Source organism: Saccoglossus kowalevskii, chromosome 5 (assembly GCF_978046115.1).
Source record: "Saccoglossus kowalevskii chromosome 5, keSacKowa6.1, whole genome shotgun sequence".
NCBI lineage: Eukaryota > Metazoa > Hemichordata > Enteropneusta > Harrimaniidae > Saccoglossus > Saccoglossus kowalevskii.
This window is the reverse complement of record NC_140645.1, coordinates 25,947,524-25,962,276: the sequence shown is the minus strand read 5'-3', so window position 1 is coordinate 25,962,276 and position 14,753 is coordinate 25,947,524.

Below are 14,753 nucleotides of genomic sequence, written 5' to 3'. Positions count from 1 at the left end.
TGAATGTCCTAGTTCGAACGCACTTGATTTGGCGGTGGTCCCAATAAGTCGTACTCAATCAAAACTTCAACTCAAGAAAAATGCGAAAAACATTTTTCGATAATAAAACATTGTAAATTATAAATATGCACTAAAATGGCCAAACACATTAACCACTGATATCATAGAACTCATAAAGAGTGTCAGATAATGAATAATTTCAAGCGTGAAAAATGAAGAAAATTGCTGGCAATTGAGTCCGTACTTCAGGAACGTTCGGGCACGGTTACTAAAAAAGTAACCGTGGTTCGGGTTTCCATTGTTATGCAAACGAACAACGAGGGATAATCCTCTGACAAACATTACTGTCCCACTGTACACGCTGACAGTTTACAAACAAGCTAATCCTTCAAGTGTCTCTGATAAGAAATCTAACAAAACGGGTTTCATGGTGAAAAAAAAATTGCTGTGTCAGAGTGTGACGCTGAGTGGCAGATTTTGTTTGCCTCGTCTGTCAACGCTTTTGTTTCCTCGCCATTGCGTTAGAAAAAATGGTATTAGTAAAATAGAATATTGACTTGGAAAATAAAACTATTTAAACGAAACTTGCGCAAAGTTACAGTATTTTCGCACAACCTCCCGCCCGCTTCCGTTTTCCAATCACTTTTTTATCTCGCTTTTGCTACCGCTTGCTGAATTCGACCGAACAATTTCCGCTTTATTTTCGACCGCGCAATTCCCGAAATATCATTCGGACTAAAAAAAATTCCGAGGTTCACATTGCCTTATCATTATTTTTCTGTTTTCTATATATGTTGAACAGCTGACACAAGTTCAAATACTTTTTGTTTTAACTATATATAATTATATGCACGAAACCTGACCCTTTGACCTAGATTTGGCTTGGACTGAATATTTTATTTTAAACAATATTCTGACGTGAAATACAAAATGTATTTCGACACAAGTACAACATGGTTGTCTGGGTTTTCTTTCCTGATTATTGAGTCTTCGCAATGTGTTTTGTATAAGTATTGTTGTTTTCCTCCGAGGCGAAGACAAGCTGAAAGACCATGAAGCTAAATGGTAGTTCCATTCTGAGTGAAAGAAAATATTTTCTAAGCCTAAAATAAAACCTAATATTACACCTCTTTGTGTATTTGTTAATATTTATTAGTATTTGTTTGGAATATCGTTGGTTTCTTCATACTGAGTTTAGGACGGGCGTCGATCAACACAATGCTGACAATGGACGTTAGATAAACACGCACTGTTTACGATAGGAAGCTTACACCCGTTATATCAGAATCCTTAACAGGATGTTTACCCGAATATTGTGCAAATTTGGACAAATTATATATATATATATATCACTCACTCAAAAATACGATACACTTGTCTGGAAGTGGTGAATTTTGAGATACAGATATGGCATTAAATCCATCGAATTTAGGGAAACCATGTTCGATTATGGTGTATATAAATTTTGAATTTTGAGATAATTCACTGGAACGATGCCTGATAATTATGTATTTAAACGATGTCGGGCCGATTGTACAGGAATCCAAATTAAATATACAAAAATGGACCAAGCAGTCCCTCAAGCTGGAAGACTTGAACTATCACTGAAACTTAGGGATACAATTTCATTGACGCCAAGTAACATAGTTTCAGGCCTGGCCAGTATTTTGTCGTAAATTAGATCAAGACTGTAGAACTTTATTCTGAAGACTACATATATATATTTGGCATGAATGGAATACAGTTTCTTCACGTGCATCGGCCAGGGATCAACCGCTGCGAACACGACCAAGTACATACTTGTGTATTTGTCTGCTGTCCAAGACAAGTCATTTTACAAGGACAATCACGAGGCGTGTTTCTATGGGAAAGGTGACTCAAAACGCTGACGAGATTGATTAAAATGAATTGTAATGAAAGTATAATATGTTTCCCCACCATGGGTGGCTAGGCCGCGGGTACACGGTGTCATGCGACACCTGCTCACGAATTATGCCGGCTATTTGCTACCCAGTTTAGTTTTCCAGCAACCTTTCCCAAACTGAGGGACAGCTGCTACAAAATAGGCAAAAGATTAAAAGATAAAATTACATGTCATGTTTGAAATGTGCATTGATATATAACATGTTACACTCAGTGGGTGTGCTACAGATTCCGATCAATATTACAATATATTTTATTTTCTATATTCAGATTCATAGATTCAAATATAGCCAATCACGTTATCTCACTGCGCGAAGCGGTGAATAAACTGAAATTACAGTAACAAAACTCCCAACACAGCCGCCATGGCACGAATAACCTTTAAATCCACCAGGCTATAATGTGACTGATATTTGTTTAAATGGATAACTCTATTGTACATGGTCGCGAATAAAAAGGTCTGTCTGATCACTGTGGTCTGATGCACTGCGTGTTTTATAATAATTTAGACACGTAAAAAGCAACATGTGCAATTTGAATAGGATTAATTGGTTTTGTCTTAAGTAGTTATTTTGTAATAAATTTGCCGTATTTTAAGAACATCCGCTCAACTGCTGAAGCTGGCGATGTAGTGCCGTGGTCGTTGATAATGTTTAACTGAAGTGTAGCCGAGTTCTTTCCTTTTTTGTTCTTTGTTTTGAATATTAGAATTGGGCACGTAACGACTCTATCTTATTCATCAATTTTTTATCCCGTTGAACATGCCGTTTTATAACTACAAATATTTCGATTTTGATAGTAGGCATAATCTCTGCTGCCGACTGTCATTACATTTGTTAGAAAGTATTAGAACATATAACCAGTGTGTACTCAAAAAGTATCGACAATCAAAAATGCTATTGACATGTCAGACAGTCCGCTAATAATAACCTATACTTAAAGTTCAAATTGTTGAGCCCCATGAATTGTATGCTAGTACTCCGAATGGGATATCACTGTACGCAAGGTAGTAGGACATGTGTGAAGCTAAATAACACATTGTAATAAACAGAACAAAATCCCGATATTGAATTTTGTTTTGTTCTAATAACTCATGTGCGCATTCACATTGTGATTTATTTTGGTTTGAACAATACGAAATGCGATGTCTGCCCATACTGGGAGTACACGTTAGATAAAAACAGATCTATTCTAAAAACACTCAATAATAGACAACTCTGCAAGAAATTTAGAATCAAGTGCAACAATATCAAAATATGTCGTATTAACGTCTTAGCAACTTAAACTTACTGTAAAAATACTCGAAAATATAATGTATGTCCATTGAACAATTTAACAAAAATAATCTTGCAAATTTTTGACAACTTGAACATGCATTATTTCACACGAAAATAAACAATCACGCTGATATTTTGATAGTGATTTCGGGGTTTTCCTTGCCAAGAATCTTTTTTACAGTATTTTACAGTATTGACCTTTATGATGCGCTGTGTTAGTTACTTTATAGAAACGTTTTTGTGTGAAAGAATTCTGCCCACACTGTCGGAAATAGGACCAAGGTTAACGGTGCTATATGCCTATCAAGCCTACTTTAGTAAATGCCGTATAAATATCCACTGCAATTGATTTCATGAAGAAACATAAACCTCGTTGAAACAGTTTGTACTTTTTTTATCGTACATGATTTGTCGAACTGTCAAACGCCATATGCTTTTCCAAGACCAATTTAAGGAATAATAAATGTGGCTGTCTCTACCACCACCGCCACCACAAACAAGGCCAAAATCATAAAATCGATAAAGACTAAAATTGCATGGAGTATGTTGCATGAGCGAAGTTGTTTTACTTATATATTTTATTAAGTATAGACATTAACTTATTTTCTCTTGCATCGTCTGTAGGATTTGTCATTTGGTGAAGCTTCGTACACATGCGTCAAAGATTCTTTTTCGCCGGATATCAGTATTTTGCTATCAGTTAATACGTGATAGTTAATTCAATTTTGGGGAAGCAGAGTATATGTTATGTAACAGGCACGGTTACAATCGTATTAGTATTTATAAATATCGCTATGTCGGTGTTTCCCGTAAACAAACATGTTTAATCCAAATAACTGGGACATAAATTCAATGTGATCAGGAAAAATGAAAACAGAGGTATAAACAAGAGTACCAATGCACAAGTTTTAATGAGCATAAATTTAGAAATATCTAACACGGACACTCTATACTATTTGAGTACGTTTTTTTCAGTTACTTGGCAAGTAATTCTCAACCTAAATCAGGTCATATAGCAAAATATGTATGAATCATACACTTGCAATTAGTTCATAAACGGTTTTGATAATACACAAAAAAGAAACGTCCTCGGAGACAGGTTCTAAAAAACAGTCCTCAGATCATATAGCAAAATAAGTATGAATTATACACTTGCAATTAATTTGTAGATGGTTTTTATAATACATAGAAAAGAAACGTCCTCGGAGACAGGTTCTAGAAACAGTCCTCGGATCATATAGCAAAATAAGTATGAATCATACACTTGCAATTAATTTGTATACGTTTTTTATAATACATAGAAAAGAAACGTCCTCGGAGACAGGTTCTAGAAACAGTCCTCGGATCATATAGCAAAATAAGTATGAATCATACACTTGCAATTAATTTGTATACGGTTTTTATAACACACAGAAAAGAAACGTCCTCGGAGACAGGTTCTAAAAAACAGTCCTCAGATCATATAGCAAAATAAGTATGAATTATACACTTGCAATTAATTTGTAGATGGTTTTTATAATACATAGAAAAGAAACGTCCTCGGAGACAGGTTCTAGAAACAGTCCTCGGATCATATAGCAAAATAAGTATGAATCATACACTTGCAATTAATTTGTATACGGTTTTTATAATACACAGAAAAGAAACGTCCTCGGAGACAGGTTCTAGAAACAGTCCTCAGATCATATAGCAAAATAAGTATGAATCATACACTTGCAATGAATTTGTACACTGTTTTTATAATACATAGAAAAGAAACGTCCTCGGAGACAGGTTCTAGAAACAGTCCTCGGATCATATAGCAAAATAAGTATGAATCATACATTTGCAATTAATTTGTATACGGTTTTTATAATACACAGAAAAGAAACGTCCTCGGAGACAGGTTCTAGAAACAGTCCTCAGATCATATAGCAAAATAAGTATGAATCATACACTTGCAATTAATTTGTAAACGGTTTTTATAATACATAGAAAAGAAACATCCTCGGAGACAGGTTCTAGAAACAGTCCTTGGATCATATAGCAAAATAAGTATGAATCATACACTTGCAATTAATTTGTATACGGTTTTTATAATACACAGAAAAGAAACGTCCTCGGAGACAGGTTCTAGAAACAGTCCTCAGATCATATAGCAAAATAAGTATGAATCATACACTTGCAATTAATTTGTAGACGGTTTTTATAACATATAGAAAAGAAACGTCCTCGGAGACAGGTTCTAGAAACAGTCCTCAGATCATATAGCAAAATAAGTATGAATCATACACTTGCAATTAATTTGTATACGGTTTTTATAATACACAGAAAAGAAACGTCCTCGGAGACAGGTTCCAGAAACAGTCCTCAGATCATATAGCAAAATAAGTATGAATCATATACTTGCAATTAATTTGAACGCAGTTTTTATAATACATAGAAAAGAAACGTCCTCAGAGACAGATTCTAGAAACAGTCCTCGGGTCATATAGCAAAATAAGTATGAATCATACACTTGCAATTAATTTGTATACAGTTTTTATAATACACAGAAAAGAAACGTCCTCGGAGACAGGTTCTAGAAACAGTCCTCAGATCATATAGCAAAATAAGTATGAATCATACACTTGCAATTAATTTGTATACAGTTTTTATAATACGCAGAAAAGAAACGTCCTCGGAGACAGGTTCTAGAAACAGTCCTCAGATCATATAGCAAAATAAGTATGAACCATACACTTGCAATTAATTTGTATAGGGTTTTGATAATACATAGAAAAAAAACGTCCTCGGAGACAGGTTCTAGAAACAGTCCTCAGATCATATAGCAAAATAAGTAAGAATCATACACTTGCAATATATTTGTATACGGTTTTTATAATACACAAAAAATAAAACGTCCTCGGAGACAGGTTCCAAAACAGTCCTCAGATCATATAGCAAAATGAGTATGAATCATGCATTTTAAATTAGTTTCGATAATACACAGGAAAGAAACGTTCTTGAAAACTGGGTCAGACCCTCCTAGGGACATTTTCTGGCCATAAGTAATTTGGAGCTACTCCATTTAGTCAGTTATTAAAAATGCGATATCTTATTTTGCCTTCCACAAGGACTGGACGTTTGTTCATTTACCTGTCAAAACTAAAATCTTTCTTTGTGAATGAAGTATTTCTAATGAGTACATTGGCATCATGGTATTGTATTACCATACTTCACATTTGTTTAGTTTGTACTGTGTCTGAATGTGGCGCTGTCTGAACGCGTTTTTTAGTAAACATGTTACAAAAGTATGTCGTGCGTCCAACTTTCATGAATTCGGCTGTAAGACGTAGCACTCACGTTAAACGCAAAGAATTGCGCAAGCGAGGACTTTAATGTTTTCCGAGGAATTATTTTTTTGCGGGTAAAATGGTGCTCAGACCGCGAAAGCGAGAATATTGGGGAACACATGGTTCCAGTACTTGTCTTTCAATGTAAAATGGAAAACGTATGTGAAAGCGAAGAAATGTTACTACTCGCGTGGACGTGCGCATAATATGGGCATGGAGAAAAGGCCAACAAGTTAAGCATGGCGGGCACTCGAAGCACACGACGGTCACATCGACTGCTCTCTTCTAAAGAAGATCAAATAAAAGTGGCAGAACATTATATAGCCAAACAAACTGACCAGCCAGGATTTTATGAGACGATTGTGCTATGGAAAGGTATGACGTTCCACTCTTCACTTTACTGTTTCTATTTGTTGTCTGTCTTCAGCGACAATGTGCTAAATGCTGGGACCAAGCGCGTAGGTGTTACCATATCGAATACTAGTAATCTAAACAGAACACTTTTATAGTAGAATGCACTTACTGTAAAATAATTTCAAACTGAGTGACAATATTTTTTTTATCTAATTATTTTTTTATTTTGTACGCGTTATCGTTGTTTTGTTTTTGTATTTCGGCAGTACGCATTAATATCTGGCGGCAATGAAAGTGCATGCTAAAAAAAATAACTGTGATTTATTGTTAGACACAAAAATGAGATTAGCCGTAAGAACACTGATATTACACCAGTTTCCAAATACACAATTCTATAATAAAACTTAGGGAGTCTTTGGTCTTAAGAGCTTAGGGGGTCCCAATAAAAAATGGCAGTTTTGTTCTGATCGGCTGTGAATTTTTGATATGCTGTGAATGGAGTTATTCATGAAGGTAATAATGTAAAGAATTAACACATTTTTTGTGCTCAGTTCGGCGCGATTAATAATATGCAATCAATCTCCTGTCAGTTGACAACACATTATATTCTAAACCAAAGACTGACAGCACGTTTTTCGAAGACCCTGTGCCGTTCGAACCATGGCAGTGGAATCGAAATTTACTTCAGTCTGCGTTAGATTTGTGCATTCAGATCTCAGTATATTGAAAAAGACGTTTGTTTATAGTTTTTAGCGATAATCAGCAAGTATTTCAGCTGTTCGTTGTACGATTCTTTGATGTCCCTCAGATGAGAATATATTTAATCTGACTGTTTGCCGTTTACCACGGTGCTCAATGTCCTAAATAACTGAACGGCTTCATCACTGCTTCATGTTAACTTGTATTTCGAAATATATCCAAGTCACAAGTGTAATGACTAGTTTATCATTTATGGTTTATTTTATTCCAGGTAGAGGTGTTTTTGCTGGAAAGCAATTCAATAAAAGAGATTTCTTATTGCAATACGATGGTGAACTTATTAGTGGGTCGGAGGGAGAGATTCGTGAAGTCTTCTGATGGCAGTGTATTCCGTTACTTTTTTTAAATTCAAGGATAAGACATATTGGTTAGTGTCCACATCTTTACAATCTTTTCATATGAAACTCATTTAAACTGCATTTAATATTAGCCTATCCCATAGTACTGTGTACATGTCTGTGTTGTGACTACTATGTGACCCTGTACCACAGCCACAGAAATTATTCAAACTCAAACACAACACATGTGGTGTTTTTTTTAATTCATACCTACTATCACCAATAAATTACATGAACAAATAAGGCCAGTAACCCCATCTACCAATATTTGTAACAAATATCAAATTCTTATTTTATGTAATAGTAAAGCTTTAACAACTTTGCCATGTTAGCCACAAAGAATATTTCTTCATTTATTTCTTTTAATGTAGTGGATGACCATATATGACTGTATGCAATTTACTATTATCAATAACTTGGGATTGCTGGTCATTCTTAAGTCTATATCAAATGAATGATTGTGACAGTAAAAATAATCTTTTAACTCTTAGTCCATAAAAAAAATCTACCTTGCTATATATTTTTCAAAAGCTATATTTTGCCAATGTTGCAGTATCGATTCTACTAATGAACCTGGCAATGGCCCTAAATATGGGCGGCTAGTAAACCATGAAAGAAAATCTCCAAATGCAAGAATGAAAACACTTGAATTCAAAGGACAGCCATACCTGGCACTATTTGCTGTAAAAGACATTGACGTCAATGAGGAAATATTATATGATTATGGACCAGTCAAATTACCATGGGAGCATAAGGTAAGATAATGCTTATTTTCATAATGTTATAACAGCATATGCCTTATAAATATATTTATATACAATTTCCAGTTGAGAAGTTGGTGAAAGTCTGAAATAATATTTGTTCACATCATTCCTTTAACTGATTCCATTCGAAATTGCACATACACTTGCACATGTACTACCACAAACACAAGTACAGTAGGATTGTCTGGTTTGCAAAGTCCATTGGTGTGATATTTTTTCTTCTGATCGTTGACTTGTCATGATGTGTTCAAGATTTGTATAATTATTCCTAATATTTCTAATTTTCTAAAATACATCCTGACCTTGCACTCGCTACATGTATTTGTTAATTTTGCATGTGTATGGTATGGCAGTATGTCAGTAGATATATCCAGAAAAATATTTTTAATGGTTTGAAAATGTCTATTGTTTGGAATGTTGTTTGCTATTAGTTTGCCCATACTGAGTTTTGGACAGTCAAAACCGATATCTATCATTCAGCAAGATCAGCTAAAACAGGAAAAACCTGGACTAAAATTCCTGGGAATAATGTACAACAATGTGACGACTGAGAACCATAATTATTTAGGTACTATTTATTATATATATTTTCTGATTTTTCATTGCTAAAGCAAAAAAAAATTTAAGTTGTCTCAAGGTGAAACAGTCATTAAAATCAATGTATTGGTTCATTTCAACTATGCATTTATTACCTTGAAGTGTTGAAAAAAAAAATCCAATAGCAAACCCGTAAAATTCATGAATTTCCCTACTTCAGTGCTAAAAATGGTTGAGCATGTGGGTGTGGTACACTGGCAAATAGCTGTGGATAATACAACTGAACATGATTCTGTCATTCGAGTCGTGTTTCAATAAGCTGACTTCAATTTCCATGATATAAAATATTACATTTAATTTGCTAAAATCATAACAAAGATCTGAGTATTCAAATCATATAACAAGAGGTCACAGTTCAAGTTGCATTTATGAATGAACAATGTGCCATACGATTTGAAACATTAATTAATTAATTAGCTACATTTGATCCAAATATGAGTTTTCATTGGCCAGATAAGTCATTTGTTAATGCTCGTTTACCCATGAGAGAGACCCCCCCCCCCCCCAATCTTTAACATATTTTTAGCAAACAAGTTTTTTGGGCCACCATTCACTGAGCATGTACCTTTAATCCCTTTACAGTATTCAAAAAGAAACATGGATACAACTGATGCACAAAGGATAATCAGTTGAAAAAATTGCTTCAGATAGAAATCGGCTCTCATTCAGAAAACTGCGTATTGCCCCAAATATTCAAAAGATCGTGCTAGTATCTAATAGCATCAGCAAAGCTAAACTGGTTTTTTCAAAACAAATGATTATTGGGTTACAACAACAGCCCAGTTTGGAATTGGGATATCATGATTGCAAGCTAGAAACTATGTCAATATACAAGACTGAAGTGAATGTTACTGATAAGACACAGGAGTTGTTAAATCGTCTTTCTAAGATCACAAAGTTGAGAAGTTGTATTCAGAAAGGGAGTATTAGGTCATGAATGGCAAAATTCTCCCCAGAGATGGTATTGGGACAAACATTTCAGTTTTTTTTTTAATTTACAACATGCTGTAATTTGGAGTGTATTTTAGTCCCCGTTCGAACGAAGTCCGTGCGTTCGTCCAGAGTCGTATCTCAGAATCCCTTGGACCGATTCCGTTCATTCTTTGCATGTGCCTAGTACTTTATGTGGCACATATGCACATGCAGTGGTTTAGTGATTCGATTCAAAATGGCCGACTGGCAGCCATCTTGTTTTTTGAAAATGTTGTATTTTTGACATGCTTTGTCAGTTTTCAATCAAATTTAGTACATAGATCATACATGTTAGGATACATGTCCCCGACCGTCTGTGAGTTCCTGAGTCTGTCTGTCCGTTCGTCCGTCCGTGCGTCAGTCTGTTCTGAGTCATATTTCAGAATCCTGTAGACCGATTCCGTTCATTCTTTGCATGTGCCTTGTGCCTTATGTGGGAGATACGCACATGCAGTGGTTTAGCGATTCGATTCAAAATGGCCAACTGGCAGCCATCTTGTTTTTTGAAAATGTTGTATTTTGGACATGCTTTGTCAGTTGCCATTCAAACTTGGTACATAAATTATACATGTTAGGTTACATGTCCATGCCGATTTTTTTCGTAATTGGATCAAAGATGGTCGGTATCTTCTTTTCTTTTTTTTTATGCAGTATCTTGGACGTGCTCTGTCAGTTTTCATTCCAATTTGGCACATACATGTACTTTATACATGTTAGGATGCATGTCCATGACAATTTGTTTCAAAATCTGATTGACAGCCATCTGACTTTTTGGCCTTACTACTATTAATATTTCCACAATTTATGTACTATTTTCATTCATATTTGGCACATACATCATACATATCAGTGTGTTTCATAATCAGATCAAAGATGGCCAAATAATGGCTGTTTTTATTTTTGGCCATATTACTACTACACAGAACACGTGTTTTGATGTACCGTACTCGACCGGGTTAGCGCCCAGAGGCCTCAACTCAGAAAATCATGATTTTGTAGGGGTGGGTGCTTACCCGAGCACCCCCCTCGAAAAAGAGTGCAAATGAAAATTTTGATTCATCAAGTGACAGATTACGTCTTTGAGGGAAAATCAAATTACTAAATTAATTTGCGTCATCATTGATTTTCACAATGAAGAAACAGAAATGATCACAAAAAATATGCACATTTTATTACAATATTAATTACGTACCACCATAATTTACGGAATTAAAAACATTTGAGTCTTTTGGAACACAGTCGAAGTCAAAATTGTCATATTATTTCCACTGACGAAGTTGTTGGATCGTACGCAAACTCTCGATGAAAATCACTTTCCGCCATGATGCAATTGCAGATTTGACCTACAGCAGCGTCGTTTGACCTAATGGGTCAAAGTTGGTTATTAACTAATCAGAATGCTGTGTTGTACTGACGCAATTCTTCGGAAATTCCCAAAGACTTTCCGGTAACGCAATGCGGAAGTGAATAATCGATGTCGAAGTACGATCTGTTGGAATTGATTTCAGCGAATAAACGACATGGTTTTTCCAAAAAACTAGTAACTAGCCATTTTTGAGAATTAGACTGAATATGGCATGAAATATGTATCGCATTTTACTTGTATTAACAGGTCATTGTCGAAGCGTAGTTTACGCACGGTTACCGTGTTCTACACATTCACAACATGTTCACAGCGGTCGATGTCCACGCTGTATCATATAAAAACGATTACCAAGATTCGTTACGCAAGACCAAGTTTTAAATTAGTTGCATTTTGAAGGGGTGGGCGCTTTGTCGTATGTGACCCCAAATATAAAAATTGCGCAAAAGTTGGGGGTGGGCGCTTGCCCGGGCATGGGCGCTAACGCGGTCGAGTACGGTAAATAGACAATCTGTTGTATACGCCACTTGGAACTCAAGTTTCAAGGACACGCTCGCGACAACCCCTCTGCTTTAATATGATGAGCACAAAAAGAACTTTCAAAAATTTAATGGGGACTGTGTCATTTTCAATGACTTGTAAACAATGTACCGGTAGTAGGGCTTGTAGAGCTTTTGAAATATGTTATAGAAAAGCTGACCGAATTTTATCCCACGTGTCCATTAGTAAATTTTCGCAGCTGGTTAAGTATTCAAAACAAGAAAAAATTTTGCATTATGCCTGTCACCTTTTTTGGGGAGAACAATGCCATTCCGATTCCAGACCTTGGTCATGTATGGATATAGATCTTGTGTGAACTTAATACATACATGTACATTGAACGTTTGCAAGTAATTTTGTTTCTCAGACTGGATTCAAAATGGCTGACTGGTGGTCATTTTGTTGTTAGTTATGAATGTGGGGGGGGGGGCATTTTGTTGTAATGAATGTGGTTTCAGAGCTGTATCTGATATTAATTGACCAGGATGGATCTGATTCAGAATGGCGGAATGCTGTTATAAAGTATGCCTCTGACATATATTGATTGATGGCAATCAAACTACTATTCCTATGTCATTTCTCTCATGCTCTGATTCAAAGTGGCTGACTAATTTCAGTTATGTTTACTGTTAAAATAAGGATGACTCTTGTCATATCATGAAATGACTTGTTTTGGTACAAAATTGTTGACTGGTAGCCATTTTTTATGAATTCTTTACCAGATCGCTGACATCCTTGAACATGCTTCAAACATCACATAAGCATCAAACTTAATGTTGTACATTTCCATATATATGGAACTGAATCTCGCTCATACATGAACAGATTTTGTTTACTACATGGTATATGCATTTTTCACATATAATGGTATTTAAAACATTATGTTGAAAAAGTAATGTGAAATAGCTGTGCTATTTCCAATGACTTGATTTTCTTGTATGCTGTTGAGTGAGATTAAATATAAATATTTATTGCTCTAAAATCTTTGTCTTCTTCTATTTGTATTGCTTTTGTAGATATTAAACTTGCAACAAACACAAGGATCTGCTATGTCATACCAGCATGTACCAGGGTGTCACGTATTACCAGAACGCACATCATCTGATGAAATCAGTTGTCAGTTAGCCAAGTCTCAAGTACCAGGGTGCGACATATTACCAGACCACACGTCACTAGATGGAATCAGTTGTCAGTTAGCCAAGTCTCAAGTTCCAGAGTGTGACATATTACCAGACTACACATCACATGACGGAATCAGTTGTCAGTTAGCCAAGTCTCAAGTACCATGGTTTGACATATTACCAGACCACACATCACCGGATGGAATCAGTTGTCAGGTAGCCAAGTCTCAGGTACTTGGGTCTGACACAATACCAGACCGCACATCACCGGATGGAATCAGTTGTCAGTTAGCCAAGTCTCATGTACCAGGGTGTGACATATTACCAGACCGCACATTAACGGATGAAATCAGTTGTCAGGTAGCCAAGCCTCAAATACCAAGGTGTGACATATTACCAGACTACACATCACAGGACGGAATCAGTTGTCAGTTAGCCAAGTCTCAAGTACCAGGGTGTGACATATTACCAGACCACACATCACCGGATGGAATCAGTTGTCAGTTAGCCAAGTCTCAAGTACCAGGGTGTGACATATTACCAGACCACACATCACCAGATGGAATCAGTTGTCAGTTAGCCAAGTCTCATGTACCAAAGTGTGACATATTATCAGACCACACATCACCAGATGGAATCAGTTGTCAGTTAGCCAAGTCTCAAGTACTAGGGTGTGACATATTACCAGACTGCACATCACCGGATGGAATCAGTTGTCAGTTAAGCAAGCCTCAAGTACCAGGGTGTGACTTATTACCAAACCACACATCACCGGATGGAATCAGTCGTCAGGTAGCCAAGTCTCAGGTATTTGGGTCTGACACAATACCAGACCGCACATCACCGGATGGAATCAGTTGTCAGTTAGCCAAGTCTCAAGTACCAGGGTGTGACATATTACCAGACCACACATCACCAGATGGAATCAATTGTCAGTTAGCCAAGTCTCATGCACCAGGGTGTGACATATTATCAGACCACACATCACCGGATGGAATCAGTTGTCAGTTAGCCAAGTCTCAAGTACTAGGGTGTGACATATTACCAGACCGCACATCACCGGATGGAATCAGTTGTCAGTTAAGCAAGCCTCAAGTACCAGGGTGTGACATATTACCAGACCACACATCACCGGATGGAATTAGTTGTCAGTTAACCAAGCCTCAAGTACCAAGGTGTGACATATTACCAGACCACACATCACCGGATGGAATTAGTTGTCAGGTAGCCAAGTCTCAGGTATTTGGGTCTGACACAATACCAGACCGCACATCACCGGATGGAATTAGTTGTCAGTTAACCAAGCCTCAAGTACCAAGGTGTGACATATTACCAGACTGCACGTCACAGGACGGAATCAGTTGTCAGTTAGCCAAGTCTCAAGTACCAGGGTGTGACATATTACCAGACCACACATCACCAGATGGAATC